Raw genomic sequence first — 19,025 nt, 5'->3', positions numbered from 1 at the left:
GCTCCTATTGATTCAAATGGGGTTCAGATTTGGCACCCAAACTTCAGTAATGCTCGCTGAACCCTCCTCAGACTGAACCCCAGTACGTTTGGCTCATCACTTCTCCTAAACTATTCTTTGGTGGTGTCTGGTGACACATCAGAACTGAGGAGGAACTTAGGTGAATTTTCCTTGGCTCTGTGCCAACTAGATCTGAGTTCTGTTGTGGTACTACAAAGCTTGGGTAGTTTAAAGAGTAGATACCATTGTGTGAAATCCAATTTAAAATTCAAACACACTGGCTTGCAAATGCTTCAGAATCACATGAAAAAAAGCTAATTTGTATACTCTAGCCATTGGTCATTATGCACAGCCTAGGGACCAAAGTCAAATGAATCAAATAGTGTAGAGAAGTGTAGCAGATATGTTCTCTTGCCCTCAGGCTCCCTCGACTGCAGTCTTGCTGCTATGATTTGAAAGTAATAGGGACCACTTTTAATGGAAGCATAGATGTGTTAGCCACATTTGGAGTGAGCACACCGTACATTTCCTATCACTAGAAGGGATATGTGTATATCTCTGTTTTTAAGTTCAAGAAGAAGAAATATATTATCCAGCTGCCTACTCACACTTTTAGAACCCTACTAGGATAGTGGGAGGACATTTTGATATGAAGAGAAAAGCTCTAGGGGTCTTTTAAAACCTGTGGCCTAGTTCCAGCTATAACTTACGCAGCCCAATTTCTGGACTATTATACTTATTCTGCAGCAGTTTAGAATATTAATAATTCTCTGCAACATATATTAATGGAGAAAGACCTACACTATGCACTTTCAGGATATCACAATCCACTTTTGAGTGCAGTCTACCATGTACTATATGTCAACACAAATGTTATATAGGAACAGTTATATAAAAGTGCCAATAAACATAAAGTTCAAGTATGTGTATGTGACCGAGGTTTTAATAACATATTTAAATGATTACTTGTATGACCTTTGATATTCTAATGCTTTATGTCAAACTAACATAATGATCAGTTTATGAGGTTGTCTGGAGAAATACAGTTTTGATTAGTCAATGTAAATTCTGCTTAAATTATCATAGTTGTAGTCTAGCTATTGTTTACCTAGTCAAGTGAAAAAGAGAAATGGTTACTCCCTGTATCTTAAAGAGAACAGTATTCTTAAAATGTTTACCAGAATTATCAGGCAGCGGACAACTGCAAATTGCACTTTACTAAACAGGTACATAATTAGAAGCAATAATTCAAGATAAGTTCATGGTGGCAAAAAACATGCATACACTGCATAATAATGAAAGCTGCACAAACATATGATACATTCATATACATAGTTGCGCTAATAAAAATAAATCAAACACCAGTGACAAAAGTCCAAATGTAAAAAAAAAGGTTCTTTGACGATATCCGCACCATCTGTCACCTAATGCCCCGTACACACGGTCAGATTTTCCGACGGAAAATGTGTGATCGGAGCGTGTTACCGGAAATTACGACCGTGTGTGGGCTACATCGGACTTATTCCATAGGATTTTCCAACACACAAAGTTTGAGAGCAGGTTATAAAATTTTCCGACAACAAAATCCGATTGCGTCAATTCCGACCGTGTGTGGACAATTCCGACGCAGTAAAAGTGCTACGCATGCTCAGAAGAAATTCCGAGACAGAACAGCTCGGTCTGGTAAAATTAGCGTTCGGAATGGATAAAGCACTTTTGTCAGGCTGCAATGTTTAAAATTGTTTAATACAGCGCACTCTCTTCTTCTTTATAATGCTAGAAGAATGAAGTAGTTTTGCTGCTCATATTCACACAGACTTCTAACAAGCTTATTTCTTTATTATTTATCATGATTCCTATATATTTTGATTTGTCACATCTGACTTTTTTTTTTTCAAGGCTGATGTTTTTTTTATTTATTTATTTATTTATTTTTACTCCAGAATATTTTTGTGTGTGTTTTGTGTGTCAAGTTACCACAACACCATTATTATCTTGCATTATTTAATCTCAAGGAGGTTGTTTGGTGTTGGTGTCTCTTATTAATTTCACAATGTATTTTTGAAATGTACCTGCCTCCTCACAAACAAACTGTCCTTTATGAAGGAAAACACACATAGGCGAGTATAATTGAAACCAAAATTCCTTTATTAAGGGCTCATAACCAAACAAAGAGGGAGGCAACGCTGGATAAACATCATAAATTGGTGAAGCCTTTGACCCCCAGGGCAGACATCAATTATTTGACAGCAAAATTGGTGGCCTGAGGAGTTCTTGTGTAAGGGAGTGCAGTCTGGTCCAGAAGTCCCAGAGATCATGAAAGCAGCAGATGACATCTGTGTCCCCAGGCTGTGGTACTACAAGAGGCTGCATATTTTGCCAGACCAGACTGAACCCAGGGTCATCACTCTATGGTCTTCCTTCCATGCTTCCTTCCTGGCTGTGGCTCTGGTGTTGGAGATGTGGCAGGAGGAGGAGTAGGACCTGGAGGAGGAGGAGGAGGAGGAGGACTATGGGTGAGGTGACAAATGTGGGTTGCACATGTGATTTGGCCCCTCAACCCCTTATTTAGAACTTCCAAAATTAAGAACTCACATAGGAGTCATTGGCCCTCCTCCATCTGCATCATTTCGCAGGCAGTTATGGCAGCAAAGTCCTCCTCCACAGTGTGGGGTGTTCTGAGGGCCTCAGTAGCCTTCCTAAAGAGGCCTATGGCAGCCTCCTCCAGGTTACTCCTCTTCCTGCCACTTTGTCTTTGAAGGTGTAGGGGAGGGACCTGGATATCAGGCAGCCTGCTTGGCCCGGCCACCTCCTGGCTGAGACTTCCCTGTGTATGAAAAAGGGACATGTTTTAGTTTTTGCATCATAAGTCACAATCCTAAATTAGTACTCCAGACTAACATCTAGTTAACATCATTGATTGGACAACCAGAAATATTTAGAAGAATGCTATACCTGGCTCAAGCTGGGCTCCTCCACATGTTGCTGCCTGGAAGGCCCAGGATGGACATCAGAAGCCTCAGCTGGGGGGGAAGGAAGCGTGGAAGGAAGAGTGGAGAGTGCTGGTCTGGGTTCAGTCTGGCCTGCCAGAAAATGCAGTCTGTCATAGTACCACAGCCTGGGGACATAAACGTCATCTGCAGCTCCTGATCTCTGGGAATCCTGGACCTTCTTGTGCTCCCTTAGATATGTACTCCTCAGGCCACCAATTAGGATCTTCAAATAGATGATGTCTGCTGTGGGGATCACCGACTTCAGCAAATTATCCAGCGCTGCCTTCCTCTTTGTTTGGTTCTTATATTCAGGGTGGTTTATCTGCCACAGACAGGGCAGCTCCCTGAACATATCAATGAAGATTGGCATAAAGTCATGATCCTTCAAGATATCCATTTTAACTGCAAGACACAACACAAGACAAACCCTAATGTCAGCCTAACGTCTTCTAAACTTGTCCAAATACAGGCCTCAATCTAAAAGCAGTATAGGCCCAATGTTAAATCTTACCTTCGCTATCATGAACAGCGCCTCCGTTACTCCTTTCTCCGCTCACAGATCATACGTACTACGCACGCGTGTTACGCTTTATAGACACTGTGCATGCATGAAATTCCGCCCGCCCCTGACGTTCTTTCTAGTCTATTCCCCACCCCTTCTGGTTCGTCGCAGCGGGGGAAGAGCACATGGTGGAGACACAGCAGGTGTCTGATAATTATACCAACGAGGAGGAGGAAAGCCCGGAGCCTGAAACATCCCGATCCAGAAGGAGACGATTTAAGGCATCAAATATGTCCTTTGGTGAGATGTTGGAGATGATCGACATACTGAAGAGGGCCGACTATGACGGGAAGTATGGACCCTACCCCAACCCCAATGTCCAAAAGGCCAAGATCATGGCGAAAGTGGTCAAGAGTCTGCACCGGAATTTTGGGGTACGACGATCCAAGGATCAGCTCAGGAAGCGGTGGTCAGACCTGAAATTAAGGGAGCACGAGCAGTACAGAAGGATCAGGAGAGTGCTGCAAAAAAGTAAGTAGTTGTGCTGTGTTCCTATTCTTTATGTTTATTACGTTCGTACTGCTCCATGTGCTTTTCTTTACTGTTGTACAGTTTAAAATGGCAACCTTCATGTCCATGGGCACATTATTCATTCGTATGAAACATTGTTTGTTCGGCCTAGAAAACACCATTGTTTTGGCCATATGCATTTGAAAACATGTTTTATGGCCTACTTGTCAGAAAATAATTTGGTTGTGTAGATGGGTTTGTAACTAGAATGAAATGCAAACTAGATTCTGTGTAAGGAGAGGACACTCAGCAGCAGTTTACACATCTGGACACTGGAGCACTAGTGTGGGACACAAGAACACCCTTTTTATTAGGGGGTCCCACACAGGTGCTTCAGTGTATACTATAGGGGTGTCTCCATCTGTGAAGCTTGTACAAAACAGGTAAGTATTCAAGCTCGACAAAGGACAAAAATATTTCTTCATCTTGGAACTCTGCCATAACAGACAATTATACCCCACTTCCAAGTAATGTTTCATATTCATAGTTCTGCCATCAAATATCTGTGTGCTAAGTAGACCTATTTGTTTTTACATAGGGGATAAAAGACTCGGAGGACACCCCTCATCCGAGGAGACCACAGAACCCACACCTCTGGAAGAAGTGGAAATCCCACAAACACAACAGGAGGAGGAGGAGGAGGAAGGAGACGTGGTGGAAATTGTCACCACAACAGGTGAGTGTCTGCGACCACAGGCTCAGGTAAGAGATGGATGCTGGCAGATTTATAATACATGGTGTGTTTTTGTTTCTATCTTTTTAGGTGATTGTGATGTTGTGGATCCAGATCATTTCACCTCTGAAAGTGCCCAGATCCTGATTGGGGAGATCATGGGGTGTTGAAATAGGGACTTGGAAAACATCCATAAAAATATCAATGATATTCAAAAAAAAATGAAGAACATCATTGATGTTTTAGGGAGAGTTTAAAACCCATCCAAACCCCTTTGTTTTTTTGTGCTTTTTGTGATCTAAAAATTAATACCATTTTTTGACATATTTGCGAAAAGCCAAATTTTGAAGATGCACACAGTGTGTCAACATGTGCTATCTGCCATCACGGGAGATCAATGTAGGCGTTTTGGGGGTGCAACTCCTTCCTCAATGATAAAGTAGCTGTGAGGAAGGGGTTGCACCCACAAAACACGTCCCTTGATCCCCCGTGATGGCAGCTAGCACATGTTGACATTCAACAATTTGTGTGCATCTTCAAAATTTGGCTTTTCCTGGGGTGAGTTCACCCCATCTGAACACAATATCAAACACAGTTTGTAAATACTCATGTCTTATATTGCCTTCAAGTTCTACCAAATATGAACTTTGTAAGTTCAAGATTTGTGTCTTTCTTGTTGGTTTTAAACATGCCTGTTTTATCTTAAATGGACATTTCTACTTTTTCTAATGTGACCCCAAAAATTGTTATACAACAAACATGTTGGTTTGTTTTAAAAACCTTTTACAAATGCACATGTGATTGTGCTGGTATTCAAAAGATTGATAACCAAGAATGTGTGGATTATTGTTTCAACACTCCAAAACTTTTTTTGTGCTGAAATTGGTGTTTTCTGTGACAATGGGGGTTATTTCCTAAGGTAAAATCCACTTTGCACTACAAGTGCAGTTTCAACTGCACTTGTAGTGCAAAGTGTCTTTGCCTTTAGTAAATAACACCCGACAGTGCTTTGTAATGTTACACAATCACGCCATTTTCAGGACTCACCACATTTCTGTCAGGGTCAGCTAAAAGAAACACAAGCAGTATATGTCACCAAAGATTTTAGTAGTTAAAATGATTTTTTTATTTGAAAAAGGTTTCAGACATTGTCTGGCATATTGATGGCTCCCCTACCCGCAAAGTATTCAAGGTATCTTAGACGGACCTCACGGACACTCGGGGGGGGGGCAAGCCAGGACGGACACTTTCAAGTGCCGTCAGGGTTGGTTCATTCAGAATTCCGGCCTCAGGCCCAACTGAACCAGCATAGTTGGCAGAATGTTGCCGTAAAAAGTTGTGTAAAACACAGTACGCCAGGATGATATGATTCAGTTTGTACTCTGCCATGTGTATGGGTGTAAGAAATAGGCGGAACCGGCTGGCCATGATTCCAAACGTGTAATTAAAAACCGTCTGGTCCGGGGTGAGGGTCCTCATCGGGAATGGCCGCATAAGATGGTCCCCCAGCGCAAAGGCTTCATCAGCAACGAAGACGAATGAGAGTCCTTCCGCATTGTCTTCTGGAGGTGGCAAGTCCAAGCTGCCATTCTGGAGATGCCTGTAGAACTCCGTCTGGGCGATGACTCCACCATCGGACATCCGGCCATTCTTCCCCACGTCCATATACAGGATCTCATAAGTAGCCGACACCACTGCCAACATCACAATACTATTGAACCCCTTATAGTTGAAATAGTATGACCCCGAGTTGAGTGGTGGGATGTGTGGACGTGTTTCCCATCCACTGACCCTCCGCAGAAAGTCCCACCGCTGGGCAAAGTGGGAGGCCACAATCTGCCATTCCTGTGAGTTGGAAGGAAACTGTGGAGTCAAACAAGAAAAAAAAATTAATCATTTTGCACATAAACAGGGAAAGCAGATTAGACACAAACATTCTTGGCCAACATCAAGATAACATTTATTTGAGGGAGTTTTTAAAGACCAAGGTATAAGGTACACCTATCAGATCCCCCCCCCCCCCATGGGCCATTTCTAACATTATAGGGGGGGGAGCTCTTGGACAGGTAACCCTCTCCACTTCATTGAGAGATGAATGCCTAAATAATGTGTGTTACTTTGGTTAGCCCGTCCTTACTTACACTATTGACAGCCCACTGGACAGGTAAGAAGTGTCAGAATACAAAGATATAAATACACATTGTACACATTTGAGCACATTCAGACATTCTGCTATTACCTATCAAGATAATAATAGTATACCAAAACTTTAAACAGTACCATTTGAAAGTATTCAGGCAGGCCCTTGCACTACATGCTTTGGGGAATTCATCCATACATCTGACCACAAAAGAGATGGCTATAGTGTGTATGGGTTTGGCAAAGTCAGCAGATAGATGATTGAGGATAGATAGAGAATTGGTATCAGCTGACTTAGCAGTTGGGGGAAGGGAGGGTTCCAATTGATTTGGGGACCCCAAAAAAAAGCCTCTGGCACTCTGCCTGAATTTTAAGCACAAATCACATTTTAAAACATTTTAGGGGGTGTTTGGGGTAAAGCACTACTATGGAGCTGATAAAATACATTGTTAAGTGACTACATGAGGTGAATATAGGGCCAGGAGACCATGCTGGGGAGGTAAGTGAAGGCAAATATGTATGAAGGACAAAAAAAATTATTACATAAAAATCCAGCATGAATGAGGACAAAGGGGACATTCACAGCATATTCCAATCATGGTAATTAGGGAATGAGGAAAGAAATACAATATATTATCAAACATTATATACAATAAAATGTGATGTTAAAGGATAAAAATCTTACCTTAATATACTCCTTCTGCAGGACCTGGATGATGGCAGAACAGGTCTCTGGGATAATGATCCCCAGAGCCTGGGGGGAGATGCCTGTCGAGAACTTGAGGTCCTGCAGGCTTCTCCCCGTCACCAAGTACCGCAGTGTGGCGACTAGCCTCTGCTCCGGAGTGATGGCTTGCCTCATGCAGGTATCCTGCCTGCTAATATAAGGGGTCAGCAAAGCCAACAAACGGTGAAATACGGAGTCCGTCATCCAGAGAAAGTTCCTGAAATCATCAGGATTATTCTCACGGATCTCACGGAGCAAAGGCATATGACAGAACTGGTCACACTGAAGCAACCAATTCTTGGTCCATGAACTCCTCCTCTCCACCCTGTTCATGGACTGGACTTGTGTCAAGGTAAGGACCCCAATACCAAGCCCCCGCACAGCACGAACTCTACGAGGAGTACGTATACGCAACATGGCTAGAAAACGGTCGGCTGCTCAGAATGAAGAAACAGAACGCACTGAAGAACAGCAAGGCCTGTGAAGAGTGACCTGAAAAACAGCAACCAGGGGACAAGATCGCACAGAAAACTACAAAACTAACTGACTGCATGCACTGAAGAGCAGATACAAACCCACAAGCACAAACTGAACAGCAGAAAACGATCTGAAAACCACGAGTCTGAAAAAGCGCGAATCGTCTCTCACCAAACTTTTACTAACACGAGATTAGCAAAAGGAGCCCAAAGGGTGCCGCGCTTGGTTCGGACCAGCCCTTTTCTAGTCTTGTCGTACGTGGTGTATGTCACCGTGTTCTTGGCGATCGGAATATCCGACAACTTTGTGCGACCGTGTGTATGCAAAACAAGTTTGAGCCAACATCCGTCTGAAAAAAATCGATAGATTTTGATGTCGAAATGTCCGATCAATGTCCGACCGTGTGTACGGGGCATTATAGTGTGTGATCCTTCAACTATTACCTCCACCGAGTGCTCGCTTACCACCGTGCACAGACCTCCTATCACAGAAGGTCAGTGACACTTGTGGCTCTAAATGCAGTCAGGGTCTTTACCCAGTTGGTATATCGCAAAAAATCTGTGCTAACCCCAAAATTGCTATCTTATTTAAAACGTGATAAGGTTCAAAAGTGAACAGCAGAATATTTCCACACAATTCTGCACATATAAAGTGAAATTAATTTCTTTAGATTACAAAAAACTATATAAATAAGCAAACAATAAACTATCCATTGAGTGAAATGAGACAAATGACAAAAAGTGCTGCAACCTTAAAAAAAACGGAATTTTCAGTTTTAGCAATATGGTAACTATATTCAGGTGCGCTACTAATGTCACAAACAAACGGACTGAGGGAACTCCCTCAGCCTGGATGTGTATTTGAATTATACCTTAGAGCAACAATAGTAAATAACAAAAAAATTGTAACAACACAAATGTTGGGTATTGCACCTGCCAGTGAGGTAATATGTGAATAATTACAATGTAACAAAAAAGTCCACTGAAGGAAGGCAAGGAAAGTCCTGCAACATAAATATATGTGTATGCTTCCTGGGTAAATTTATCCTTTCTCTGTGAACCAGATTCTTGTGATAAAATGAGAAAAGGTGGCTGCTTACCAGATCCGTGGGACCCCTATCACGGGGGTCTTATGGGCTCATAGGGTATCCAGGAACAGCTGATAAGATCCTCTTACTCAGTCATCCATCCACCCGGGATCCTCCACTGGCATCAAGATCTTACAGACTCACTCCTTCACAGGTGCTGTTAGTTCTATGCAGCCGGACTATCTTCAATAGTGACTCTCGCCGTATGTGAATTAAAAAAAAACAAAAAAAAAAAAAAACAGGAGAAACTCCATAGTGTAATAGGTAAAAAACTTATTTAATAAAACAAAAACATGGCCAGCATCCAAAATGTTAGCAGAAAGTCAAAAAATACAGAAAGTTTTAGTGACACTGCTGCATTCAGGCTAGTCAGCTGCTATGTGGTGACGTCAGGTTTCTTAGCTCCCCCTTTGCCCACTTGCCCACTGGGCACTTAAGCCCCCTTCCTAACCAGACCAATTTTCAGCTTTCAGTGCTCTCATAATTTGAATGACAATTACTCAGTCCTGCAACACTGTACCCATGAAAAATGTTTGTCCTTTTTTCCCACACAAATAGAGCTTTCTGTTGGTGGTATTTGATCAACTCAGTTTTTTTTATTTTTTGCGCTATAAATGATAAAAGACCAAAAATTTTGTAAAAAAAAAAAAAATGTCATAAGTTACTTCTCACACACAGCATATGCATACTACAAATTACACCCCAAAATACATTCTACTACTCCTCCCAAGTATGGCGATACCACATGTGTGAGACTTTTACACAGCCTAGCCACATAGACAGGTCCAACATGCAGGGAGCACCATCAGGCATTCTAGGAGCATAAATTACACATTTAAAGTGGATGTAAACCATTTTTTTTTTTTTTAAATAAGGCTTGTAACTTCTGCAGTATAGGATTTAAAGTCATCTGTGCCCAGTCTTGCCAAGAAAAGTTAATCCAGCTCTGAGCAATCCTCTTATCTTTTTTCAGTGAGATAAAAACGGACAGAGAAATACCCTTGCTGTGAGTGACAGGTGATTTACATATTTCATGCAGGAGTCTGAGAGAGGCATTCAGTGTACTTCACAATTCACACCCCCCTCCCCCTCCCCTCTCTTCTTTCTTCTCCAGCTCTCCCAGGATTGGCTGTCTTTCCTGGGTTTTGACTGGATGTTTCTCATCATGGGGTGTGATCCACAGATCAGTGTGAGAGGAGGAAATGCACGTATAGTACAGTAAACTCACAGGACAGCCAGCAGAGGAGTAGCTCCAGCGATCTGATTACTGATGGTGCAGTGTGTGTGTCTGAGGTCACCTGATAACAGTTGCAACATCCTTTTGTTCTCCAGGATGTGTCCCTACAAGAGTCACCTGACTGCTTCCACCAAGTCCCAACTCTTGTCACCTGACTGCTCCTACCAAGTCCCTACATGTGTCACCTGACTGCTCATACTAAGTCCCTACTCGTGTCACATGACTGTTCCCACCAAGTCCCTACTCGTGCCACCTGACTACTCCCTCCAAGTCCCTACACAAGTCACCTGACTGCATCTACCAAGTCCCTACATGTGTCACCTGACTGCTCCCACCAAGTCCCTACTCGTGTCACCTGCTCACACCAAGTCTATATTTCCTTGTGCAAACATCACTCTGAATACAATCACCGAGCAGCAAATGATATCACCTGTGATGTATTTTAGTTATCTTGCAAACCTGGCCTGTTAGTGGGCCCTGATGACAGGGTTGATGACCACTGCCGCATAGAACAGAGAGAAAAAAGAAGAAAGAAGAAAAAAAAAGAAACTTGGACTCAAGTTGAACAACATATCTCCTGAACCTCAACCCTCCTGCTCACACCAAGTCTATATTTTCTTGTGCAAACATCACGCTGAATAAAGAAGTCATCCTCTCCAGTCTGCACCACAATGTCTTTTCCCATGCCCCCTTTTACCTAAATCATAGCTGTCTAATCATGACCCAAACATTTTCATCCTGTCATATCCCATATCCATCCACATAAAACTGGAGTTGGTCAGAGAATGTGCGCACATGATACAGGAGTTGGTCAGAGAGTGTGAGGACATGATGCAGGAGTTGATCAGAGTGTGCGGACATGATACAAGAGTTGGTCAGGGAGTGTGAGGATCCTCTCCCTGGAGACTTGCCCTGCAGTACTCTTTCCCAATGTCCTCTCTTGCTCCCCCTGTGCCTCCTGTCCATGACACCTCTACGTTTTTTTGGAGAGACCAGTCCGCACCCAAGCCCAGGCACAAGATCAATCCCCAGACTGGAGAGCTCCCTCCAAGGCACGGACAGCCTCCGTACTCCATCTCCAACTCCTCTGACCGACAACTTTTACCAAACTGGGCTGACCCTGGGTATTTGAGGAGGCCTGGCCCCTGCCAATTCCAAGTTGGGGTTTGATCAGGGCTCCTCAGAATACCCCAGGCAGCTCCACATCCCCTCTCCTCCTCTCTTTCCAGAACCTTTTAGAGAGCTCTAGAAAGAGGGAGGTATTGGTGATGCTGCCTGTGAGTCACCCAGCTTCTACCCTAAGCCACTCCCAGCCCAGATCAAACAAAAACAGTCATGGCTGACAGCCAGGCTGGCCTAAATTTACCTACACTAACAACTCTCACTCTAGCACCTACACTATTAGAGGGTGCTACAATTTTCATAAAATATTGGGTGTTGACTTAAAGGGGTGTGTTTTATTACAATCTGAGATGACTTACATAGCGCAGAATGTGGTAATGTTAAATAGGGAATGTACAGCGCAGAGTGGATGGTGGTGGGTATTATATGCAAGAAAGGGGTGTGGAGTGTATAGAGGTGGGTAGTATGTGCAGAACAGTGTATGTGTATGATAATGAGTAGTATGTGTGGGAGAGGAGTGCGGAGTGTATGGAGGTGAGTAGTATGTACAGAAGAGGAGTATGAAGTGTATGGAGGTGGGTAGTATGTGCAAGAGAGCAGTGCAGAGTGTATGGGGGTGGGTAGTATGTGCAGGTGAGGAATGCAGAGTTTACAGTGGTAGGTAGTATGTGCAGGATGGTGTCAGTAGGACGGTGGACAGTGTCAGGAGTTCTTTATTTTTTATTTTACAATTACATTTTTTAGTATTTTTTTTTTTTCAAAATGCTTTTTTGGGAGCATTGGATGGTGTTAGTAGAGCAATGGACAGTGTCAACATTTTTTAATTGTTATTATTTTTACAATGGACAATGGATGGTGTCAGGTGGACAGTGGATGGTGTCAGTGGGGCAGTGGACAGTGTTAGTGGGACAGTGGACAGTGCCAGTGGGCAGTGTCAGTAGAGCAATGGACGGTGTCAGTAGAGCAGTGGACGGTGTCAGGGGGGCAGTGGATGGTGTCAGTAGGGCAGTGGATGGTGTCAGTAGAGTGGTGGACGGTGTCAGTGGGAAGGTGGACGTCGTCAGTTGGGCGTTAGACGGTGTCAGTGGGGCGGTGGACAGTGTCAAAAGTTTTTTTTTTTTTTACAATTCAATTTGTTCTTAATTTTTTTTCACAATCCTTTGGGGGTGGGGCTTAGGGCTCTGGACTGTGTTATCAGCCCTGTTGGGGGCTTTGGTGAGAGGAGGGGAGCCAGCTGCGGGGGACGAGGGTGGGGGGGGGAGGAGGAAGACACAGCGGGCAGATGAGGAGGGGACCAGGGAAGAAGAGGAGAATATGGGCGCTGGGTGAGGAGGAAGACACAGAGGACAGTCGGGGATGATCAGTGAAGCGGGGAAACCTGTGAGCACCGATCTCCCTGCATGGTTTTTTAATCAGCCGCTTCTCCTTCTCTCCCTCCAGCGGCTTTCTGCTAAAAAAACATGCACCGATCATTCCCAACTGTCACTGGACATCCATGTGTGCAGAAGTGACAGGGGGCTGTGAGCGCGCTCTGCTTTTACCCAGAAAGCACTCTGCCTCTCCTATGCACGCTCTGGCCAAGGGGAGTGTAGAGGTGGGCGGGGAGTCTGCTGGCGTCACGACTCCGCCCACCGAGCGCCAGATAACACTGAATCTGGAGTTTTTGGGGGCTCCAAATAGAGAAAGGGGAGATATTTGAAAGGTAAGGATACATGCAGGAGGCATGTATACAGTATCCTTATAGTTCAGCACTATGGCAGTACTTTATAATTGATGAGAGTGGGTTTACATTCACTTTAATTTCTTGACTACCTCTTACAATTTTGAAGGCCCTGGAGCACCAGGACAATGGCAATGCCAAGCAATTACCCTATTTTGTAAAGAAAACACCCCAATGTATAATCTATGAGGCATAATGAGTCTTGAGGATGAGTGCTGATGTGGCATGAATGTGGCACAGATGAGCACTGATGTAGCATGGATGTTACACGGATGATCACTGATGTTGCATGGATGAGCACCGATTTGGCATGGATGAGGCACAGATGAATGAGGCATGAATGAGCCATGGATGAGCACAGATGAGCCATGGATGGATGAGCCATGGGTGGCATTAAGTGCCCTCCCACTGACCTCAAAGCATGCACACCAAATCCGCAATAACTGTTATGAACATGCAGTAATACAAAACAATACAAATATCCCATGCTCAAGGGCTCCCCCTAGGTTGTAATGCAATGTTCCCAATGCAAGGTGAACTATGGTACTTTGTAGGAGATGATAGAAGTCCCGTGTCCTCTTGGTCTTCGCTAGCTCAGGATATTAGCCTGCAGTATTTGTAAAACCAACAGGGAAAGCAAGTAGACAGTGGAATGTAGGATAAGTGATGCGCTGATAATTGTGTACTTGCAAACAAAAGATACTTGTAATACTTTCTCCTTAGCAGTGGAGGCAATGCAGTATTAACTTTATAGCACAGGGAAGGCAACCCTGAAGTTCCACTGTATGCAGCCTATGGATAGGTGAGATCACTTCTGTGGGACTACAAGTCTCACCAGCTGTCTATAGCTGACACACTTAATTAACAGGCCACTTTATGGATCTGGGCAAGTGCCCGCTCACCACAACAGGCCCAGATGCTTGCAAGGCTCCTTTCCTGTTATCTCAGTCCGATCCAAGCTGGCGCCGTCACATCGCACTGCTCCTTCTGATGGCTGATGACTGTAGTGCAGGAAACCTCTAGAAATCTTGGGTTCTCCGGTCCATCTGCACGCTGGTCCAGCTGACTGTGCTCTGGAACTCCTCAGAGGCAAAAGGATTCCGCTCCGCGCCTTACAGGCCACAGTCTCCTGGTCACACACAGACCTCACTGCAGGCAGGTTTTGAAAGGCGTCCCAAGAGACCGAAAGTATGGTATGCCTGTCCTTTCATCTGCTTACCCAGCAGGCTGTTTTGTGACTTGGCATTGTGGGTAAGTGGAAAATAGTGTAAAAAAACGCGCTATAAGAACCAAACTAAATTAAACTAAATTAAAAATTGGTAGCAGGATGATTGACACCCAACCAACATGTAGGGAGCAGCAATTAATATGTACACATCAATACACATACAAATGGAAAAAAATATAAAAAATCGCACTACCCTTAAAAAATATATATAATACTGTGAAAATATATATGTGAAAACCTGCGTGATAATAATAACATACAAGTAATAAGTTAAACCAATTGTTGTTACCAACAATAAAAGATGTCCAGTGATCGATAAATATTATTGACAAACGATCAATGATCAATGAGCAATTTAGTGTAGTGAGCACCAGTGAAAATAAAAATTAAAGTCCAACAAAATAGCATAAATCAATTAATCTGTTCCAGTTTCCCAACAGTAAGTGAGATCCACCACCACAAGTCAACGAGAATGCGCCCTTACCGGAATACCATGATCCCCCATCACAGAGGATCATGTGTATTCCTAAACCCCGGCTCCATGGGACGGCAAGCAGACACCAGATGGTAGGAAATCACCTAAGGCAGCTCGAACCGGCAAAGCAAAGTTGTGGCACATAGGAGAGAATGGATGCTCCAATAGTGTAAAAACCAATGATAGTTTATTATAAAAAGAAAGGTAATACACTTACAAGAGAATGGATATATAAAACCGAACGTCTGCTGCACCGGCTGGAGCACAAACAGAAAGTCACACCCCCAGACTGCTGATTGAGACTCGGACCCAAGCTTACAGAATAAAGATCACACAAAACAGAAGTTAAGCATAAAATGTTAGGAATTGTCTATAAATGCATTCACATCAACATCCACATTTAGACCATGGGGGACATATGATTTGACTCTATGTATCCATGACATCTCAAGCTTGGAGATCACCCTAACTAGAGAGCTTCCTCTCCAGTGAGGACTATACTCACCCCATACAGGGGAAGTATAGTACTTCCTGTTGTTCAGATCTACTGTACTTTGCATGGATAAGGCGGTGTATTTATGGATAACGTGAGGATGCTATTAAGGTGCTTGTGTGTTGAATGGCTGCAGATCACTTGCCTAGCTACCTCTGTCTCACCAGGTATCACCTCTCTGAGCTGCTAAGTGAGAAAAGAAGAGAAAATTGTTTTCTTTAGGCAAGTTTAAATTGCACTTTAAAGCGGAGCTCCACCCCAAAAGGGAAGCTCCGCTTGTCTGCCTCCCCCCCCCCTTCGCTACCACATTTTGCACCTTTTGGAGGGAAGGGGGGAGCGGGTACCTAGTTTTGACAGGTACCCACTCCCACTTCCAACTCACTTTGCCGCAGCGAAGTGAGCCGGGAGTTAACCCCCCCATCTCCCCACAGCCAGCCCATTCACAGAGTGCAGCACTATTTGCACATGGGCAGTAGGAAACCAGCTGTGAAGCCGTAAGGCTCCACTGCCGATTTCCCTTAGCCAAGATGGTGGCACCAGCACTTGAGAATCGGCTCGGACAGGCAAGTGCTCTAATAGTAAAAGTTAGCAGCTACAGTATTTGTAGCTGCTGGCTTTTAATTTTTGGAGGGGGGCGAACTCCACTTAAGAGGCTTCTCTGGTATTCAACTTTAAGTTATATCAAAAAATAAAATTACTTTGTATTGATATGTTTTTCATGTAATTAAGTCTTATGAAATTTGAGAACAAATGTTTTTCAGTTTTTTAAACTTTGTATACAGTAGGGAAGTATTACAAACAAACATTTTTATTACTGCTTGTTTTTTCATTGGTGGAATTTGCTCTCATTTCCTGTTCTGGAGAAAACTGGAGAGTAACAGGATGGATAATGGACTAAATGGTCATAACAGAAGTAACTGCAGTTTACTAAACAGGTGCAATGTTGGAAGAAATTATGCAAAACAAGTTTAGGGTGCCAAAGAGCATGCAAACACTGCTGAATAATACAAAACAGAATATGAAAACTGACCCAATATAGAATGTTCACAGCAGTGTCTCTGTGGCTGAATCACAGCCACAGAGACACTGCTAATAGCAGTCAGCCCAGCTGCCCCTATTCCAGCTGTGACAGTGGGGGGCCTCTCACCTGGCTTTAGGTCACTTGCCCAGTTACCTCTGCCTAACCAGGTATGGTCTCTCAAAGCAGCTTAGAGAGGGGAGCCAAGTAATGTATGCCCCCTGTGCATGTCCAGAAACCCAGGGAGCTGTAGGAAACAGAGATAAAGAGGTCTGCACCTACATCGGAGCATGGTGAGTAAAAAAGCACTTCACTACATAGCACCCCAATTGAATTTGCTGTCCCTGGCAAGTTTGCAGACCATTTGAATTCATCCCATGCAAAGTATATGTCCCATTTAGGTCTCTGGGAGCATCTCAGGGGATGAGTCTCAGTTCCATTTTCCAAGATGAGGAAAGGTGTCTCTTTCTTCAGGTTCAGTTGTTAGGGACAGGGAGTTCATTCTCTAGAGCAGGGGCCTCAATCTGGCGGCCCTCCAGCTGTTGTGAAACTACAAGTCCCATCATGCCTCTGCCTGTGGGAGTCATGCTTGTAACTGTCAGTCTTGCAATGCCTCATGGGACTTGTAGTTTTGCAACAGCTGGAGGGCCACCAGTTTGAGACCCCTGCTGTAGGGGGCAGGTTACAAATCACAAATTTAGGTATTTCTTCGTTTCAGCACCCAGACATTTAATCTCCTCATGCCTGAAACCAACAAACACTCCGAAACTCCTTTCTGATTCCTGTTATCCTCTAGTATTTTAGGAAGGGGATGTAGAACATGACCCACTCCTCACCAGACTTGTGTGTCCTCTCTAGACACCTAACACTTGATCACTACTGTGTACTGTATTCTAAATTAATTTCGCAGTATAGGCTCTTATCACAGAAGCCACAGCTTTACGATTACTGCAAGGCCTTGCTCTTGTGATTCTCCAAGTCAGGTCCATAAGCTGACCCTGTGCCACAGTAGGTTCCAATATGGATACTAATCCACGAGGTGGGGGACACAAAGCGCACTTGCCCTCCCACTAAACAGGGCCACCGTCACTTGCCACAGTCATCCACTTTCACTCAGTCTGGCAGCAATTTAATATATATATATATATATATATATATATATATATATATATATATATATAGATATATATATCTATATATATATATATATATATATATATCTATATATATATATATATACAGTATCTCACAAAAGTGAGTACACCCCTTACATTTTTGTGAATATTTTATTATATCTTTTCATGTGACAACACTAAAGAAATTATACTTTGCTACAATGTAAAGTAGTGAGTGTACAGCTTGTATAACGGTGTAAATTTGCTGTCCCCTCAAAATAACTCCACACACAGCCATTAATGTCTAAACTGCTGGCAACAAAAGTAAGTATACCCCTAAGTGAAAATGTCCAAATTGGGCCCAATTAGCCATTTTTCCTCCCCAGTGTCAGTGACTCATTAGAGTTACTAGGTCTCAGGTGTGAATGGGAAGCATACTGGTCACTGGATGTTCAACATGGCACCTCATGGCAAAGAACTCTGTGAGGATCTGAAAAAAAGAATTGTTGCTCTACATAAAAATGACCTAGGCTATAAGAAGATTGCCAAAACCTTGAAACTGAGCTGCAGCATGGTGATCAAGACCATACAGCAGTTTAACAGGACAGGTTCCACTCAGAACAGGCCTTGCCATGGTTGACCAAAGAAGTTGAGTGCACGTTCTCAGCATCATATCCAGAGGTTGTCTTTGGGAAATAGACATATGAGTGCTGCCAGCATTGCTGCAGAGGCTGAAAGGGTGGGGGGCCAGGCTTTCAGCGCTCAGACCATACGCCGCACACTGCATCAAATTGGTCTGCATGGCTGTCGTCCCAGAAGGAGGCCTGTTCTAATGATGATGCACAAGAAAGCCCTCAAACAGTTTGCTGAAGACAAGCAGGCTAAGGACATGGATTACTGGAACCATGTCCTGTGGTCTGATGAGTCCAAGATAAACTTATTTGGTTCACATGGTGTCAAGCATGTGTGGTGGCAACCAGGTGTGGAGTACAAAGACAAGTGTGTCTTGCCTACGGTCAAGCATGGTGGTGGGAGTGTCATGGTCTGGGGCTGCATGAGTGCTGCCGGCACTGGGGAGCTACAGTTCATTGAGGGAACCATGAATGCCAACATGCACTGTGACATACTGAAGCAGAGCATGATCCCCTCCCTTCGGACACTGGGCCGCAGGGCAGTATTCCAACATGATAACGACCCCAAACACCCCTCCAAGAGGACCACTGCCTTGCTAAAGAAGCTGAGGGTAAAGGTGATGGACTGGCCAAGCATGTCTCCAGACCTAAACCCTATTGAGCATCTGTGGGGCATCCTTAAACAGAAGGTGGAGGAGCGCAAGGTCTCTAACATCCACCAGCTCTGTGGTGTCGTCATGGAGGAGTGGAAGAGGACTCCAGTGGCAACTTATGAAGCTCTGGTGAACTCTATGCCCAAGAGGGTTAAGGCAGTGCT

Source organism: Aquarana catesbeiana, linkage group LG02 (assembly GCF_042186555.1).
Source record: "Aquarana catesbeiana isolate 2022-GZ linkage group LG02, ASM4218655v1, whole genome shotgun sequence".
In the NCBI taxonomy this organism is placed as follows: Eukaryota; Metazoa; Chordata; class Amphibia; order Anura; family Ranidae; genus Aquarana; species Aquarana catesbeiana.
This window is presented reverse-complemented; position numbering follows the sequence as displayed.